We start from the raw sequence: 13,156 nt of genomic DNA on the forward strand, positions 1-13,156 counted from the left end.
TTCTTTTTCTTTTGCAAAAAAAAACGTACTTTATTCATAAAATATCTGAAAGAACATTACAAAACATTTCAAAATGGCCATCACAAAAAGTGCAATAAATTCAAGTTTTCTCATAGGTCAAGTCGCACCCTGAGGTGCTTCAATACAATCAAAGGGACATTACCGACATTTCAAAATGGTCATTCCAGAGAGTGCAATGATATTCAAGTATTCGACCTCGATCTGGTTGTCCTGTCTATTTTCATTTGTCATGCTGTAATTGCATGGTGCCGTCAGAGGTGGTGCTGCAGTGCCTCAATCCAGCTCTTTAGCCCATAATGCAGAGGATGCTCTTATCATCCAACTATGCGGCTTGTCAAATTTCTCTGAGGTTTTCTATTTAATTATAAAAAAATAAAACATTCAAGTATTATATAAAAATAAGGATAGAAGATGCAATTTTAAAATGAAGAGTGGTGAACTCACCACCATGTGGAGTGGTTGAGACGATTTGCATAGATGTATTTAAGGGAACGCTGGAGAAGTACATGAGGGAGAAAAGGGATATGGTGATAGGATGAGATGTAGCAAATAGAGTTCCCAGTGGCTCCTTTGGAACATTAACATTGACATGGGGCTGAATGCATGTTTCTGTGAGGTAAATTGTATGTAATTATGTCTGTACACCTTAGTGCAATTATCATCCATCCACTAACCCAGCTTTCCTTAAGAACAGACACACCCCATGTGCAACACTACAGATCAGCTCAAACTTACCCGGCATGTAGTGATTATCTCATTTTAGTTAAAATTGAGATACCAACTCAAGCAGGCACAATTTTACAGTTCAGATAGTATCCAATGCTTCCCTCCTCTCCTCTTATTTAGCCCTCCCCTCGACCCATCATTTTCATGGCTCATTATCATCCAAGATTGATTTATACTGCAGTACAGTTCAACTGGTATAAAAACAGAAAAAGCTGGAAATACTCAGCTGGTCAGGCAGCATCTATGGGGAGAGGAACGGGGTTAATGTTTCGGGCTTTCATGAGTTCTGCTGCCTGCTCTTCAGTTATTGCCTTGCACCATCATCACTTTAATCTCACCTATATTCCGCTCGCTCCTTCTTGCCATCATAGCATCATAGGCCTCCCAATTCCATTTCGGCTGCCTCCATCCATTTTCCTGGCTTTGAGTTTGCTTAAAAACTCTTAGTCTCTGACCATCTCCTGGTCCTGATGAATGATCATCGACCCGAAACATCGATTCTGCTTCTCTCAGATGCTGCCTGACATGCTGGGACTTTCCTGCTTTTAGTTCAGATAGGATCGCATTGCTTTTCTCATGTGATGAACATAGTGAGATCTTGTGATTTTACTCCTGCTCCAATCAACTTCTAATCAATTGTAATTTTGCCTGTACCAGCACATTCCTGACATTTCATTGGGCGTTCGTGTCCAGTGACTCAACACTTGGACCTCAGGGTATTTAAATGGTGACAGATTCGTTCCAAATAATAGATTTTTCACTCTGCCTAATTTTTTTGGTCAGTCTGGTTGTTCTAGAAAGATTCAGATATGTTCCTACATGATCTTTATTTCCAAAAATAGTATTCATTTTATGCAAATCAAGATGAGCCAAGTCAAAGCTCAGCCAGTGTAGCTTCAAGCACAACAAGCAAATGATACAATATAGGACTTCCTCTCCTCCTCTCTACGATGTCTCTTGAACCCTAAACTCAGAAAGGAGTCTGCTCTCAGGCTCATGTTTTGTACCCGCTCGGATGTCGGTATCCTTGTCCAAAAGCAAAACACTGTTGATGCTGGAAATCTAGAATAAAACGTCAAAATGCTGGAAACACTAAACAGGTCAGATAGCGCCCTGGGGGAGGGAGAAACAAAGGTAACCGTTCAGGTTGTTTCAACCTGTTTTTATCAACCTGAAACATTTATTCTGTTTCCCCTTCACCACAGATGCTGCCTGGCCAGCTGATCATTTCCAGCTTGTTCTCTTTCTACGTCAGTGGAAGGTACAGGAGTCTGATATGATTTGGTCCACGGGATTCTTGGTCTTTCCTGTTGGGGCCTCTTGTTGCTCTTGCTTTCTCTCACTCTCAGGGAGCATCCATGTTCAATGGGCATCAAGAGGCAAAATCGAACTTGGCACCAGGTACGAATAGGGCAAAACTGCCAGGTCTACTTGTGTTATTCCTCCTTGGAGATTACAAATGTTAGAAGGAGCTGACGGGATTGTAGCTGAGTTAACTCCTGTGGATGTAATGTATGTAGTCAATCACCCTTCCTGTCTACCTAGATTTATATCAGACTGAAGCCCTTATTTTTTTTTTGTGAAAAATATACTTTATTCATAAAACATCTGAAAGAACATTACAAAACAATTCTAAAGGGCCATCACAAAAAGTGCAATCAGATTCAACTTTTACACGTGGATCACGAGGTGCTTCAATACAATCATATGGTCATTACGGACAGTCAGACAGTGCGATGGGATTGGAGTTACCTACATATATCATGTTGCACTCTGAGCTGCTTCAATACAATTATGATACATTTAGTGTTCACTACATACATTCATTGTGAGTCATACAGCCCGAGGGATCTGCACAATTCCCAGCTCCTCGGTGCACTTTGGCTGAAAGACCTTAGACAGCGACCTTTCCCCATTGCGCCTTTGCGGTGGCTGCCCCAAGCTTTAGTGCGTCCCTCAGCACGTAGTCCTGGACCTTGGAATGTGCCAGTCTGCAACACTCGGTCGGGGACAACTCTTTGCACTGGAAGACCAACAAGTTTCGGGCAGACCAAAGAGCGCCTTTCAGTGAGTTGATGATCCTCCAGCTGCAGTTGATGTTTGTCTCGGTGTGTGTCCCTGGGAACAGCCCATAGAGCACAGAGTCCTGTGTTAGGGAGCTGCTTGGGAGAAACTTCGACAAAAACCATTGCATCTCCCCCCAGACCTTCTTTGCAAAGGCACAATCCACAAGGAGGTGAACAATGGTCTCTTCCCCCACACAGCCACCTTGAGGGCAGAGGGGGTGAGCCTCTGGAAGGATCTGACGGGGAGGGCCTTTCTCACCACCAGCCAAGCTACATCTTGGTGCTTGTTGGAAAGTTCCGGCGATGAGGCATTGTGCCAAATGACTTTGACAGTCTGCTCGAGGAACCATCTGACAGGATCCGCCCTCTCCTTTCCCGCGGGGCCTCTAGGATGTTGCGTGCCGACCACTGCCTGATGGACTTGTGGTCAAAGGTGTTTCTCTGCATAAATCTTTCCACAAGGGACAGGTGGTACGGCACGGTCCAACTACTTGGAGTGTTCCGCGGCAGCGTGGCCAGACCCATCCTTCGCAACACAAGGGATAGGTAGAACCTCAGCGTATAGTGACACTTGGTGTTTGTGTACCGAGGGTCTACGCACAGTTTGATACAGCCACACACAAAGGTGGCCATCAGTATGAGGGCGATGTTGGGCACGTTTTTTCCCACTTTATCTAGAGGCTTGTACATCGCGTCCCTGCAGACACGATCCATTTTCAACCTCCAGGTAAAGCGAAAGATGGCTCGGGTGATCGCCATCGCGCAGGAGTGAGGAATGGGCCAGACCTGCGCCACGTACAGCAACAGCGAGAGTGCCTCACACCTGATGACCAGGTTCTCCCACAATAGAGAGGGAGCGTCGCTCCCACATGCCCAGTTTTCTTTCCACCATAGCCACTCACTCCTTCCAGTTTCTAACGCATGCCCCGGACCCTCCGAACCATATCCCCAGCACCTTCAGGCCGTCTGACCTGACGGTGAAGTGGACAAAGGATCGGCCAGCCCAGTTCCCAAAGAACATGGCCTCGCTCTTGCCATGATTTACCTGGGCTTCCGAGACCAAGCCCATATTACTGCTATCCATCAGCTACAATGACAATGGTCTAGACGTGATTTATATGCATGCTTCAGGCACATGCTTTCTGTCCACCATCATGGCAAGGCTATTTATGGTTGGATTTTAGAAACACCGATTTCCTGTCACAGGTAAGATTTAATCTTTCTTCTCTTTGTTCTGATTAAGTGACCATCATCTCAAATGTTAGTCAAGACTTCCAAATTCCTTTTGAAATTGATTTGTACTGCGATACAGGTCAACCAATGCTGGTGGATATGCGTCCATTCTTCGTATGTGAACCAAGGCTTTGGATTGTTTGCAGGATGCATCACAGCCATACTCCAGCTTTCTTCCCCTACCATTCACACAGTCACGGCAGGAGTCAGTGGGCAGCAATTGAATCCAAAGCCTTCGGCTTTGTTGTCCTCCTCATCCTGGGATGCTTCAAGGACCGGGGATTAAACACTTTGGCCTGTGGAATGGTTGTAAACTAAATTTGTTAATGTTGCTCATGACCTGGAACAAATAAACCCTGTTATGTTTGTGTCCGGATATCTTTCTGCCAATTCCAAATATCTCTTCCTTGGCACAATAATGAAAAAGAAAATATGAGGTGGATTTTGAACTATACATGAAGCATTGTCAGAGGAATGTAGGGCAACTGTCACTTAGGAGCTAAAGGAATATCAACTTAGTTTTATGTAAAACATTAAAAAAAGACTTTACAGCAAGTGTAGGAAGTTCAATGGATCACCTGCATAATCTTTAAACCTGATAGCATGATGTATTGGCCTCGTACCCCACAGTGTCCAATCTGAGTGATGTGCAACAACTTTCTCCAAAATAGATTTCATACTCATGGCTTCAGTTTTTGAAATTCATTCATGGCATGTGGGCTTCACTGGCTGGGCCAGCATTTATTGCCGATCCCTAATTGCCCCTTGAGAAAGTGGCGGTGAGCTACCTTCTTGAACCCCTGCAGCCCCTGTCGTGTACTGTTTGGGAGGAAGTTTCAGGATTTTGATGCAGTGAACTTTAAGGAATGGTGATATAATTCCAAGTCAGGATGGTGAGTGGCTTGGAGGGGGACTTCCAGGTGGTGGTGTTCCCATGTATCTGCTGCCCTTGTTCTTTTAGATGGTAGCGGTTGTGGGTTTGGAAGGTGCTGCCTAAGGAGCCTTGTTGAGTTTCTGCAGTGCATCCTGTAGATGGTACTCCCTGCTGCTAATGTGCTTCGGTGGTGGGGGGAGTGAATGTTTGTGGATGGGGTGCCAATCAAACGGGCTACTTTGTCCTGGATGGTGTCAAGCTTCTTGACCGTTGTGGGAGCTGCACTCATCCATGCAAGTGGGGAATATTCCATCACACTCCTGACTTGTGCCTTGTAGATGGTGGACAGGCTTTGGGGAGTCAAGGGGTGAGTTACTTGCCATAGGATTTCTTGCCTCTGACCTGCTCTTATAGCCACAGTATTTATATGTCTAGTCCAGTTCAGTTTCTGGTCAATGGTAACCCCCAGGATGTTGATAGTGGGGGAATTCAGCGATGGTAATGCCATTGAATGTCAAGGGGTGATGGTTAGATTCTCTCTTGTTGGAGATGGTCATTGCCTGGCACTTGTGTGACACAAATATTTCTTGCTGCATTTGGACATGGGACTGCTTCAGTATCTGAGGAGGTGTGAATGGTGCTGAACATTGTGTAATCATTAGTGAACCTCCCCACTTCTGACCTTATGATGGAAGGAAGGTCATTGATAAAGCAACTGATTTTGGTTGGCTCTAGGACAGGTTCCATACATGTGGTTCAATATGTTCAACAACAGCAACTTGCATTTATATATCACCTTTAATGTGGCAAAATGTTCCAAGGCGCTTTGCTGATCAAACATTGAAACTGAGCCAAAGAAGGAGACATTTGGACAGGTGACCAAAAGTTGTCAAAGATGTCGGCTTTAAAGACCTTAAAGAAGGGAAGATTCAGACCAGGTCAATGTTAGATCAGGAGCCAACTCAGGAAGCTACATTGACAGGCCCAAATCAATACACATTTGAAACCAAAACAAAAACAAAAATAAAAGTACCTGGAAAAACTCAGCAGGTCTGACAGCATCTGCGGAGATGAACACAGTCGACGTTTTGAGTCCGTATGACTCTTCAACAGAACCATTGTTTATTGAGCTGCAGATGTCAATAAGACTGTATCCTGAAGAGTTTATTGAGTTTAAGATGTAGGATTATTTTGAATAATGAATTAGACAAAGTTTCACTTCATTCAGTGCTGCGTAAGGACTGTTGCACCAGTAGGTGGTGCTTCACTGAACCCTTTATCCCCGCAAATATAATGGATCCATACTTCAGGATCACTGCATGTGAATGATAAGAGGAAGTGAAGTAAATCCAGCAGGTGACCTGCTTTTCATACTGAAGCCTACGTACTGTCACTTCTTAAATGAAGGATTCAATGGTAAAGGCACAATTGGAAACATTGTTGAAGGTGAGGGAAGGAACATTTGTTGGTCTTTACCAGCAGTATCTGTGCTGCAGTTGACAATGGCAGTGGAGGAGAGCAGAGAGAGCAGGCACATGAAATGGAACTGGGCAATATGATTTATAACACGCTAGTGAACTGGCCTGATAACTCATAAGTGGCAAAGCCATTTAAATTTCTTATGACATTGTAAGTGGGGCAAAATTGTCTGAGAGATGACAGTGGATAGCGGCAACGCTGAAAAATAGATTGAATGTATTAAACATGAACATTAACATGAGCGCTAACTCAAGACTGATGTTATGATCCTGGACCAGACCCTCAAATGTTTGTTAAGTTCCAGTTAGGGACCAATAACGTTTTGTTTAAAGTGGACAAAGTTTGAGATTCAAGACAAAAACAGAAACAGAAATACCTGGAAAAACTCAGCAGGTCTGGCAGCATCGGCGGAGAAGAGCACAGTTGACGTTTCGAGTCCTCATGACCCTTCAACAGAACTAAGTAAAAATAGGAGAGGGGTGAAATATAAGGTGGTTTAAGGGAGGGAGGTGGGGGGGGGAGAAGTGGGGGTGATTGAAGATTCAAGACACTTGCTCAGTGAAGAAAGCCACAGGATTCCACGGGTTTTGAACAATCAAAAATAAACTTTACTATACAAGGTCAGAAAGATAAAACAATTCACAATATGGATCTTATACTCTAACATTCAGGGTTAATATGAGGTACATGTGAATTAACAGGTAAACTGTGGCCAAACACACCACACTGTACAAGAAACAGCGAATGCAACCAAGTCAGATCCCATGGATTTCTCAGCAACTCACCCACCCATTAGTTAAAAACTGGGAATCAACCAATCTCGTTGGAACTCTGTCTCTCTCTCATGAGGGACTACAAACTTTTCACTTTCTGTATTCCCTCAAAGCTGCTCCAACTTGGACGGCCTCAACAACTGCACACTTCGCAGAGTTTCAAACTCATCTCCGGAAACTCTGTTCCCTTGGGCTTCTGTGTCTGCACTCCACCCTCTACCGACTGATGCAATCTCAGCTCTTTATTAGCTGGCTGGCTTCACTGGGCTGGCGCTGCCCATGGGTTTCACCAAGCGCCGATCTCCCCAGCTGCACCAAAGCTATAAATGGCTCCCCAGGACTTCTGAGCCTTAACCCCACACAGCTATCAAATGGCTCTGCGGCTTTCCCTGAGCTCCAACTGCACAGAGCCGGCCTACAGCAACACTTCTGCTGCCTGGAGCCTGCTAACAGCGGCACCTTTTCAGTATGTCCTTTCCCCCTGCTGAAGAACACTCACTCCCCCCAGCAAGCACACAGATAGACTGAAACCCTAGAACTCTCTTAAGCTTGGCCCATCTCCATGACGATGTGGCCTTTCAGGCTCACCGAATGCTTTTAAATTAATTGTAGCTCTAACTCCCAAAGCAAAACATCCCTCTGAGCTGCATTTCTTTGCAAGCAATGTGGACACTTGGTCTTCAATTCTCCAGCCAAGGAAGCCCACCTGCTGTTTTATGGTCTTACCTTTTTAGCTGTGAACCCCTTAGGTCCACATAGCCTCAACCTTTAAGTGTAGTAGTCTTCAAGCTGCATTAGCTGCATTTATCTCATTTTCTACAGTTAACTTTAATCTTCCCAGAGCTAAAAATTGCCCCAATGAACCATGAACTCGGGTATTCATAACACCGAGTTCTCGTTACCTTGTGAAAATATTTATCCATGGTGTTATCAGTTGTGCAGAGAGTCAGGAGCATCTGGAATTATTCCCCTTTAGAGCAGAGAGGGTGAGGGAGAGATTTAACCTAGGCGTTCAAAATTATGAAGGGTTTTAAGAGAGTAAATGAGGAACTTTCTAGTGGCAGGAAGGTCAGTAACCAGAGGATGCAGGACAATTGGCGAAAGAGCTAGAGGCGATGAGGAGAATGAGTTGTTGGGATTTGGAATGCACTGCCTGAAAGGGCAGAGGAAGGGGGTTGAATAGTAACTCCCGAAGGGAATTGGATAAAGAAAAAGGGATGTGGAGGAGGGAGAGAGAGAGCAAGTTCGAGTCTTTCAAAGAGCTGGTACAGGCATGATGGGCCTAGTGGTCTCCCCCTGAACTGTAAGACTCTATGATTTATTAGTTAATGCACTGGGTTGCCTGCAATGAGCGGTTCAACTATTTCCCCACAATGAGTGTGGGATTTAAAATAACCTCCCATGTATGAAACACCGCCTCAATGACGTGAGTGAACGCCCCTTTCCCCCGGCCAGTACACAGCGTTTAGAAACCACAACCAGGTAACTAACCTCTTCCTTTCTCTCTCCTTTTATTCTCCTTTAACAGACTGCGAGAGAAACTGGACTCGGGAGGTTACATAAAGGAAGGTGCGCTACAAATCTGGGCTGAAAGAGAGGAGAAGGAAAAGCAAGGAGGGAAGAAATTTGCAGACTTACGTGTCCAAAAGCAAAGTTTATTGAACCTGGGACATTTACTTATTCCGTCACATTTTATTGAGAGAGAGAGAGGGGGAGAAAGGGACTGGAAGACCAGCAGACTCCGACCTGCTGCGCCTCTCGCCATCTATCGCAGGATTTGCCTTCACCAAACCATGTTTGTTTGGTCAGTCTCCATGAGAAAATAAACCATTAAAAGGTAAGTGAAAATGTTTAATGGGAGGAGTGAGTGTGGATACCAGGGGCACATAGCAACTGCGCCGTGTTAGTAACAATCGGCACATCATTCTATAATGTATAATAACTCATAAAGATTCGCATGTAATAAATACCCACCTGCATTTAATAAACATTCACGTATAAAACACATTTCATTTATCTATGACACATAGTCCTTTATGCACATTGAATGATGCAGGTTGAGATACGCTCTTGTCTAACCTGCAGGGTTTATCTTGCTGTTTTTCCCTTGCTGCAGTCAGTAAGGTGAAGGAGTCGCTTTGCCTGTTGTTCCCCCCCTTCCTCTCTGAGTGTACAGGAGAACCCAGAGCTTGTTCCTTTTGCTTCCCCCTGTGCCTCTGTTCTTGCCCTTTCAAATCAGAGCAAGATTGTTAAAGGAGGAGGACTTCCATATATATATATGTAGAATTTCTCGATTGTGCCTGATTAGATTGTTTTAATCACCACTCATTTCCTATGTCTCAAATCAAACTTGACTTCCCATATCATCCATTCGGACTGTTCTGCAGTGGTTTTAGGGGGCTTAATTGTTTTAAGATTTGCTAAGAAAGAATTGTCTATCTATCCTTCTCTATTTACTGTTCTCTCCCTCTGTCTTGTGTGTAGTTTGCTGGGACAACCTTTTCCCAGATTTAAAGGTCAACCTTTCAAATCAATCAGCATGAAACATCGAGTGGATATAGCAAAGCAAATATTTCACCCTTTACTCAGATTATTTAATTTTTGTAGGAATGAATAAAAAGAAAACTGAATTGATTAGAATAATTTATTCGTATGGTTTTGCAGATGGGAGGGGGTGAAGGGAGAGGACTATATTATGCCAGTTATAATAATTTCTGTTTTCTTGTTGGAATAATTCATGTGGTGTGAAAGCAATCTGTTGTGTTTTTAACAGTGGCCTTTCTGTTGGGCAATAATCTTACTTAACTGTCCAGTGCAGGCATTAATGTTTTAGCTGCTGTTATTCCTGCCCTCCGGTGAATTTGCTGTTGTGTTGAAATCTTGGGAGGATTGCAATGAGATTTGACCATAACGAAAGGGCTCCCCCATTCTTTTTGTCTCTCTGTCTGACTTTCCTCAGAGTTGTCTTAACTGCAGAGATTAAAGGAATTAAAATCATCTGGGAGGTGGGGCAGAACCCTCCCTCTTACCCCTCCAAAAGAACCAATAAACTGCTACAACCATGGCTCCAGTTAGTTGATAATTTATGATGTGGAATTCCGAGATTTAAATGCTTTTAAAAAAATATATATGCCTAACGTAGAAAATGATTTGCCCATGGTTTAGGAATTAATTAACCCGGTGAAGTTTGACCGTACTGTATTGTGCTGACTTCTTGCCCGAGATTGGGGGCTTGTATGTAGGACCTCTGGTGCTGCCACTCTTGTCAGTAGCAGCTGGGACCTACATTAGAATGTCTCAGGACAATTACTGCCCTGAATCTGAGTCTCTTGGCAAAGTGTAACTTTTAGCTCATCCTCCCTTCCCCCTCCCACTCTGTAACAGGAATCACCCTGTGAGAAATTTTCCCTCGGGGCCATAACTTGGGGCTTTTTAAAAAAAAAAAATAACCTGGGACTTTTAAAAAAAAAACATGGATTCCTTTAATGATGGTTTGGAGACTCAGCAGACATCTGCGACACTTGGCTTGCCTGCTGCTCTGAATAGGTATAATTAAAGCGAGATTGTCAGTATTTTACTGGGACAGGTGTCTAGAATAGTTCTGACAAACATGGTGTGCAGTGTTACCAGCAAAGCAATGAGGCTATTTTGAAATGCAGGGAGGCTTTTGAACCCAACGTGTCAGAACACAAAATTTAGCCTCGCCAACTACACAGCAGGACAAGTGGTATATCTCCATGGCCCATACCATTGTCCTTGTTGTATTTGTCAATACTAATTATTATTATTATTGTAATATAAAATGTCTTTATTGGAAAAACTAAGTTGATAAGAGTTCATCGTTTTAAACCTCATGCAGCCGTCAGATCAAGATACAAAATCACATACAGGTTAAAGACCCACTGGTCCATTTACCCTGTCCCATATAATAATTAGGCTGTCTGCATCTTGATCCAAAGGCTTCACACCTGCCCAGAGCTAGTTTTCAGGGAGAGGTGAAAGACTGAATAAAGACACAACCCAATTAGGGGGAAAAAAACCCCTGGAAAATCCTTCTCCCATCCCCCTAAAGAAACGGCTTAGATAGGTGAGCAGTGCTTGTTGGAATGGCATGTTTACTGAATCATAAATTGGTGTAATTGTCCATTCCTAATAATGAATATATAACGTTTGGAGATTTTTATCCAGCACAAGTTGTACCTTTTGCTTTGGCAGTCTCTTACTGTAGAACGTTTGTGGCGATTTCTGAATGAGTTTTGCTTGCATCATCCAAAATTAATGCCTTCCATGTTAGATACAATAGCTGCAGGACAGGAGTGTTAACAAATAGGTCAAGACATGCAAAAGGAGCTGCTTTGTTACCTGACCTGTTTATAACAGTAAGCACCAAACTCATCAAAAACAACTTGCATTTAGATAGCACCTTTTAAATATAATAAACTGCCCCAAGGTGTTCATGTAACTGGCACTTGGTAATAAATCAGCTATTTCAGGTTTAAAAAAAAGCAAAACATTGCTGTGAGACAGAAGCACTGGAACCAGAGCTGGCCAGTCTGCATCAGTGGGGAGAACAGGTGCTGGAAAGGCACTTACCTGTTGGATCCTCGCCTCCCTTTAGCTGCCGGCTTTCCTGAGGCCCAGGAGTTCTGGCTGGCCAGTGTAATATTTAAAATGGAGGTAAAAACCCCAAGGCACACAACTTCACCGAAATATCTAAATGAGCAACCCACCTGGTGGGAGTGGGTTGGTTCCTGTTCTCCTATTACACCCTCTGTTAAACCCAGAAGGGGGTGGGTGGATTTGAAGAAGGGGCTGGATTCAGTTTTGAGATTTCTAACATTTTTAACATGCCACTTGGCCCAAATCTATCATTTTTTGGGGGTTGAAAATTTCCCTCAATGATTCAGTGGAATCAGTGTTTTGCTACGTTAAAGGCGCTATATAAATACAAGTTGCTGTTGTTGAATTTGGCAGTTCCTGTTTTAAACAGACTGAGCAACAGACTGATGTTCCTTTTGCATACCTTGAGCTATTTGATGACACTCCAGTCCTGCGCAGCTGTTGATTGCAAAGAGACAGCATAGGGATGGTGGGCCGAATGGCTTCCTTCTGTGTTGTAAGTTTCTAAGGTTTTGGATTCTGTGAAGAAGACGAAGTGTTGGTGCAGCTTCTGTTGACGTAGTTCCGAATGTTTGAACTGAGTCCTCTTTCCGTGCTCTCTGTGGGAGTCGGTTAACTTTTATTTAATACGATGTGGCTAATTAGCAAAAAAAGGCAGCAAAATTTAACAAGAGTGCTTTTTGCTAAAAGTGCATCACCTTTTTCAAAAAATAAATTATTAGTTTAACCTTAAGTATCTCTGATTTTTGAAAGCATCAGTTTCCTTGTGACATGGAGCCCGCTCAAAAGAATTCATTTACATAGCATCTTTTAAATTCTCAGGACATCCCACAGTGCATCATAGCCAATGAAATACTTATGAAACATAGTCATTGTTGTAGGAAATGCGGCAGCCAATTTGCACACAGCAAGTTCTCACAGGCAACTGTGCAATGATAACCAGCTAACCTATGTTCTAGTGAAATTGGTTGAAGGATGAATATTAACCAGGACACCGGAGAGAGCTCCCCTACCACTATTTACATCCATCTGAGAGGGAAGCCTGGTCCTTGGTATAGCATCTCATCCAAAAGATGGCACTTCCGACAATGCAGCACTCCCTCAGTACTGCACGCCCTCAGTACTGCACTTGGAATGTCCGACTAGTCTTTGTGCTCTGACTTGGAATTTGACCACATAACCTCTCTGACTCAGAGACAAGGGCACCACCCATTGAGAGCCACGTCTGACACTTCGAACAGTGATTCCCCATCTCTGGCAGTTGGCACCGGTGACATCATTTACAGGGTGACTCCATTTCAGCTGCCCTGATGAATGCTCCCTTTGCAAGAGCTGGTTCTCTGGCTCTGCCATGTCACAGGCCC

At 43.7% G+C, this 13,156-nt stretch overlaps 1 protein-coding gene across 1 annotated transcript in view; it reads left to right on the plus strand.

Annotated features, from left to right (window-relative positions):
• The first annotated feature begins 8,636 nt into the window (after positions 1-8,636).
• The window catches only part of sema4gb (sema domain, immunoglobulin domain (Ig), transmembrane domain (TM) and short cytoplasmic domain, (semaphorin) 4Gb), a 143,021-nt gene continuing 138,501 nt past the window's right edge, over positions 8,637-13,156 (plus strand). The window contains exon 1 of the mRNA XM_078565145.1: positions 8,637-9,009. The gene's annotated coding sequence lies outside the window, so the exon portion shown is untranslated. The remainder of the gene's footprint in view (positions 9,010-13,156) is intronic.

Source organism: Cetorhinus maximus, chromosome 20 (assembly GCF_964194155.1).
Source record: "Cetorhinus maximus chromosome 20, sCetMax3.hap1.1, whole genome shotgun sequence".
Classification (NCBI taxonomy): Eukaryota; Metazoa; Chordata; class Chondrichthyes; order Lamniformes; family Cetorhinidae; genus Cetorhinus; species Cetorhinus maximus.